Source organism: Thalassophryne amazonica, chromosome 7, assembly GCF_902500255.1.
Source record: "Thalassophryne amazonica chromosome 7, fThaAma1.1, whole genome shotgun sequence".
Classification (NCBI taxonomy): Eukaryota; Metazoa; Chordata; class Actinopteri; order Batrachoidiformes; family Batrachoididae; genus Thalassophryne; species Thalassophryne amazonica.
Window position 1 is genome coordinate 69,894,469 of NC_047109.1, and position 6,394 is coordinate 69,900,862.

Consider the following 6,394-nt stretch of genomic DNA (forward strand, 5'->3'; position numbering starts at 1 on the left):
AAAAGCTCCTCACCATCTAACCATGTCCTTTAGGTCCTTCAGACTTTTTTCAGTAAAATGGTTCTTGGGAACATGAGCATGACTAAATCCCCCAATTACAGCCCTCTTAACCCCCTGCCACTTTAAGCATTTTTTAAATGTAGATGTAAATTAATATTCAAAGTTTTCAGCTAGTTGACAGAAGGGCTGTACAATATGGCCAAATTATCGTATTTCAGCATTGTCATGTAAATGTCACTTATATACATAAAATTAAATTTGAAGCAAATACAAATCACAAAATTATACAATATTAATGAGCTCTTATGTGATGGTTATGTAATACACGTTCCTATTTGGACCAAAGGCTTCTTGTTGGATTTAAGTTCCTCATTGGCGATGACAAACACGTGTATGCATACCCACACACCAACATGATAAACACATATTGAGTAACAGCTGATCAAGAACTTTCAGCCATTTCTCAAGAGCAAACCAAAAAAGCAACTCACACTTATTATGTCTAAACATAGACGGTGTGTTCACTTATATTGTCAGTGGACATACACAGTGTGTTTGCATGCAAACTGTGATGTGCACGCTATTTTTTGCATTCTGTGTGTTTGATAACTGATTCCACGCTCAGTAAAGATGTTGATGCTTCCCACTTGTACATTTTAAAGTGTGTGACAAATCACATAGAAAGACGCAAAGCTGTGTTTATATATTGTTTTGTTTATCTTCATTAGTCACCAGCTGGTCATCAGCTTGCCGCAAAGACGTATGTTTGAAAAACTCCAAATGTCAGCTTGTACACATTTAGTTCAATGTTAATCAGAAATGCTGACTCAGTTCCACCCACAAGGAATGATGGGAAAATCACTGTTCTACACTAATGCTGATTCACAGCTAAATGGGGAACAGTCATTATTTATATGTATGCATTTGGTGTACAGGTCATTGAACGAAAATGTGCTGTTTCCGGTTCTTAATGTTTGATTTTCAAGATTTTTAAATTATTTAACTCACTCTTTGAAAACTGTAGCTCCACTAAAGCAGGTGTTTTCAAAGTGTGGGAGAGTGACACCCCCCCCCCCCCCCCCCCACAGCGAACAAATGAATAGCTGCCCCCCCCCCCCCCCCCCCCGCACGACACACATACACACAGTTTTGATATCTTTGTGTGTCTCTTTTTATTCTTTTACACATGGTAAATGCATTTTAAATATATTTGTGTTTTTAAGGAACTGTCTATTTTTAAATAACTTTCTGTTCTTTCATACATTTTACACCCTTTTCAAACATTTTAATTGTCTATTCTTCTATTTTTACATTTTTTCATATTTTAAACACATTTTTTAACATTTAAACATCTCTGTGTTTTTAAATGTCTCTGACATAACTAACATATTTTAACTTAAATAATATATTCAACTTTTATAGATATTTAGTCTCTCATTTAGTGTCACCTCTTCTTTAGTGTGAGCAGTGAGTCTGGGTCTTTGCCGCGCACAGGCGGCTGATGGGGGGATGCACTGTGCAGCAGAGCAAATTAAGATCGTCCTCTACTTTCTTCTTTTTTTGGTTGCCCCAAACTCTGTCTTCTCACTGGTACATTTATGCACTAAAAAATGTATCCATTTTGCTCCTGGCATGTTAGCTAACAACGCTTTCTTTTTCCTTTTTCCCCCTTCTTTTTTCTTGGTTAACAGTGTTTACAGTTATTTTTTGCACTCCCCGAAAAACTCTGGCACCCGACGGGGGGGGGGGGGACCCCACGATTTGAAAACTAAAGACATGATGGTTACTTATTTATTTTTAAATATAATTAACATGCATATCCCTGCAAATCAACATCAGTTCAAATGCTTGGTCAACCCTGTTACTCAAGAACACTTGGTTTGCATTCATGAAAGGCTTAAATGCTACATACTTGTACATGTACTTATAGATGTACATTTAAACTTTCAAACATATAACTTTTCTAATGCATAATTTATGGTAACAAGGCTGTCAATATGGGCCCCTTCACACATGCGAATTTGGTCGATTTGCGCATAAAGTGTACATGAAGCAGAAATCGTGTGCAAAACGTGTGTTCCCACGTGCACGAACCGTCGCACCAGGATCGTGCACGCCTGCCCGTCAGCGCGATGTTTAATGGTTTATTCATATGAGCTGTTACGATGTGGGCTGCCCTGAGTTGTATATTCGCACTGTATGTGAAGGGGCCCTTACTTCTGTATGGTAAATCTGTATCAAATTAGCAGTTCTCAAAAACTGAGCAACAAATTTCAGGAGTGGTTGTTTTCAGGACTGAAAAATGAAAATCTTTTCTTTTTGTTTTTTCTTTTGTTGTGCACAATTAGGATCTCAACATGCATTTGGATCAGCTGTTTTCAGTTGGTGGTGTCTCGCAGAAACTGATCAACTGAAGACAGCAGATCCCTGCTATCAGCTTTAGATACACCAAATGTTCTCCCACAATAGAAAGCTTGGCCATATGCAGGTTGTTGATGTAACTGATACATCAGTAGGTGATTTTGCTGTTGACTTTCTGCCCTCTAATCAAAGCCAGTGAAGTGTGAAAAAATTTGCATACTGTTTTTCGGATAAGTCATTTGGGAATTTGATATAGTGGCATGAAATAACAAGAACTGGGTGTACAATGTCAAATTCAGCTCAATTTGATTTATTTATACAGTGCCAAATCACATCATAAGTCATCTCAAGGTGCTACACACAAGCAAGGCCTGGACCTTACCCATCATATGAGCAAACACATCTGCAACAGAGGTAAAGAAAAGCTCCCTTGGCATTTTTTGATGATTGGAAGAACTCTTAAGCAGATCAGAGTCAACACAGTATGACTGTAGAGGCTACAGGGATCATACTTAATACATATCATATATTATATCCAATATATTATATACACATGTATGCCTGTTAAACCCATGAACTGACGGAGCATGTACATTTTGTCAAGAAGCTCTCCTACGTTCAAATGAAAATGAGGAAGAAAAGTGATTTAAGCAACTTTGAGCTTGTGGTCGTTGGTGCTAGATGTGCTGGTCTGAGTATTTTTCAGAAACTGCTGAGCTAATGGGATTATCACATATAACCATCTCTAGAGTCAACAGAGAATAGTCTGAAAAAGAAGAAACGTCCAGTGAACTGTGGTTCTTTTAGTGAAAGTGTCTTGTTGATGGCAGAGGTCTCAGAAGAATGGCCAGATTGGTTCAAACCAAAAAAGATACAGCAGTAGTTCAAATAACCACTTAATACAACCAAGAGATGCAGAACAGCATCCTTGAATGCACAGCATGCCGAACCTTGAAGCAGTTGGCCTACAGCAGCAGAACATCAAACCAGAAGTTGTTCCAGTCACTAAGATTTGGAAAATGAGACTATAGTATGCACAAGCTCACCAAAGTACAACAATGGAATACAGTGCCCCCCCCAATATAGTCACCTGTACTGCAAACTAAAAGTGGACCAAAGCACATAAAACCTTTAACTTTCCTGGCAACATCTGATGCCTTGGAGGCATTTTTCTTTGGTCTTTTGTTTACTGGAGTAATCTTGCAAGCTCACATTCGTGGGAGAGTTTGGACACGGCTTCCATGAGAAAACCTGGTTGGAAATTTCCACGGAATGACCATTCCTGAGGGGATTTTTATCGTTTTGAGTAGGCCGCTGGTCGCATTTGAGGGGTGGCTGCTCTTGAGAGGTGAAATCATCAGAAAAACAGTTGTTGCAGTAGAAATGTGGCCATATATGTGGGGTGGCCGCTGGAGAGAGGGGCTGCTAATGAGGAGGATCGCTATATTGTAAGATGTTAAGATGTTGCCTGTCAACATTTCTGTGGTGACATTCAGATGATACAGTCAGAATTTGATATAAACAACTGTAAAGCATTGATCTATCCTACCTCCTTTCTACAACTCATATGAGTGGCAATGGTGTAATGGTGTGACAACTCTGGCAACTGCAAGATGCTGTCATGTCAATATGGAACAAAATCTGTGAGGAATGTTTTCAGCACCTTGTGAATCTTAGGCACAAAAAAATTAAAGCAATTCTGAAGGTAAATGTGATCCAACCCACTAGTAGCAAGGTGTACCTAATAAAGTGGCCCGGGAGTATATGTGCATACAGTTAATATTCATGGTAACACTGTCCCAGTGAGATCAGATTTTAAGGTTCTGCTACTAGTCTATAAAATTGTTCACGGACTGGCACCTCCCTACTGAGCTGACCTAATTAAACCTTATGTACCGGCCCAGGCTTTGCGTTCTCAGGATGCAGGACTACTTTGTGTCCCTAGGGGAATTAAGTAGTCTGCGGGTCATAGAGCTTTCTCTTATCGTGCCCCTGTTCTGTGGAATGATCTCCCTGCATCAATAAAACAGTCAGATTCTGTGGAGACTTCCAAGTCCAGACTTAAGACGCACTTATTTCCCATTTCATATGGCTAGCATACTGGCATAGTATAGTTCTACGCTTTTTACTCTTTTAATTTATTTTAATATGAAACGGAGCGTGCCGCGGCCTCAACTTTACCTAAATTCTGGGTCTTTTAGTGAAGCTTAGGGCAAGTGGCAGGTGATCACCTTAGTATTTCCTGTTTTTCTGGTTGTTTAATGCTGACAAATTACTGTATACTGTATTTCTTGTCTTTCTGATGACTGATTCTGTTTTTTCTCTAAGGTACAGCTCCATCCAGAGATGGGAGTTATATTTGTGTTGGCGATCCTCCTGTGTTGTGCACCAACAGCATTTCTTGTATATTCGTTTTGTGAATTGTTCTGTAATTTGTGTCTGTAGCATGGCCCAAGCAGAGGGTCACCCCTTTGAATCTGGTCTGCTTGAGGATTTTTCCTCAGAGAGAGTTTTTCCTTACCACTGTTGCTCTAGGGTTACTAAGGTTAGACCTTACTTGTGTGAAGCACCTTGAGGCAACTCAGTTGTGATTTGGTGCTATATAAATGAAAATAAATTAAATTGAAATTGAAAATACAGAATTGTCCTATTCAGACAATGTAAATGGATTGCATTTGTATAGCGCTTTTCCATCTGCATCTGACGCTCAAAGGGCTTTACAATTATGAATGAATGAATGAATGAATGAATGAATGAAAACTATTTATTTCGAACATTTGATACAACAACAATTACAAGATAGATCAGTAAAGACAACAACAAAAAAATTGCTACTGTGTACCCAACATGTCCGAAAAGGGGTAGGGTGAAGCATCAGCTTATTTATCCCTACCCCTTCTTCCCCATATATATACACATAGATTCCTACACACCTAAACTGATATCAATATATATATATATATATACACAAACATACATACACATATATATACATACACATATACACACATATATACACAAACATAAATATACACCTACACATACCTACTTACATACAAAATACTATATATTTACAAGCCGAAGCAAAAAACAAAAACACCCTAACCCTTATTACCCTTCCTCCTCCCTATACCTAGAAAAAAACATATTTTTGTACCGCTGTTTGAACTGGTTCATGCTTGGACATTGCTTGAGCCCCACTCCCAATCTGTTCCACATCCTCACCCCACAGACAGAAATACAGAAACCTTTTAATGTTGTTCGTGCCCACTGATGCTTTAAATTAAATTTCCCCCTCAGACTGCAATCCCCTGATCTGTTAAAAAACATATTTTTAATATTTGCTGGAAGTAAATTGTTTATTGCTTTATACACAATTTGTACTGTTTGAAAATGAACCAAGTCTGTGAATTTTAAGAATTTGGATTGTAACAATAGTGGATTTGTATGATCTCTATAGCCAGTATTATGAATAATTCTTATAGCTCTTTTCTGCATTACTGATAGTGATTGTGTTGTACCTTTATAAGTATTACCCCATACCTCTGCACAGTACTGTAAATATGGTAAAACCAGTGAGCAGTAAAGAATGCGGAGTGAGTTGTGGTCCAGAATATGTTTCGCTTTGTTTAGAACTGAAGTGCTTCTTGACAGTTTACTTTGTATATGTTTTATATGAGTCTTCCAGTTTATCTTATCATCTATTATCACCCCCAGAAACTTATTTTCATGTACCCTTTCAATATCTACCCCCTCGACTTGTAACTGAACCTGTATGTCTGTATTACAATAGCCAAATAACATGTATTTTGTTTTACTTAAGTTTAATGATCATTTGTTTCTGTCAAACCATATTTTCAATTTTCCCATTTCTATACTGATCCTCCTCAGTAACTCCTGCAAATCCCCCCCTGAACAAAAAATGCTTGTGTCATCTGCAAATAATACTAATTTTAATATTTTGGAAACATGACAATATCATTTATATAAATTAGAAACAGTTTTGGACCCAATACTGACCCCTGTGGGACGC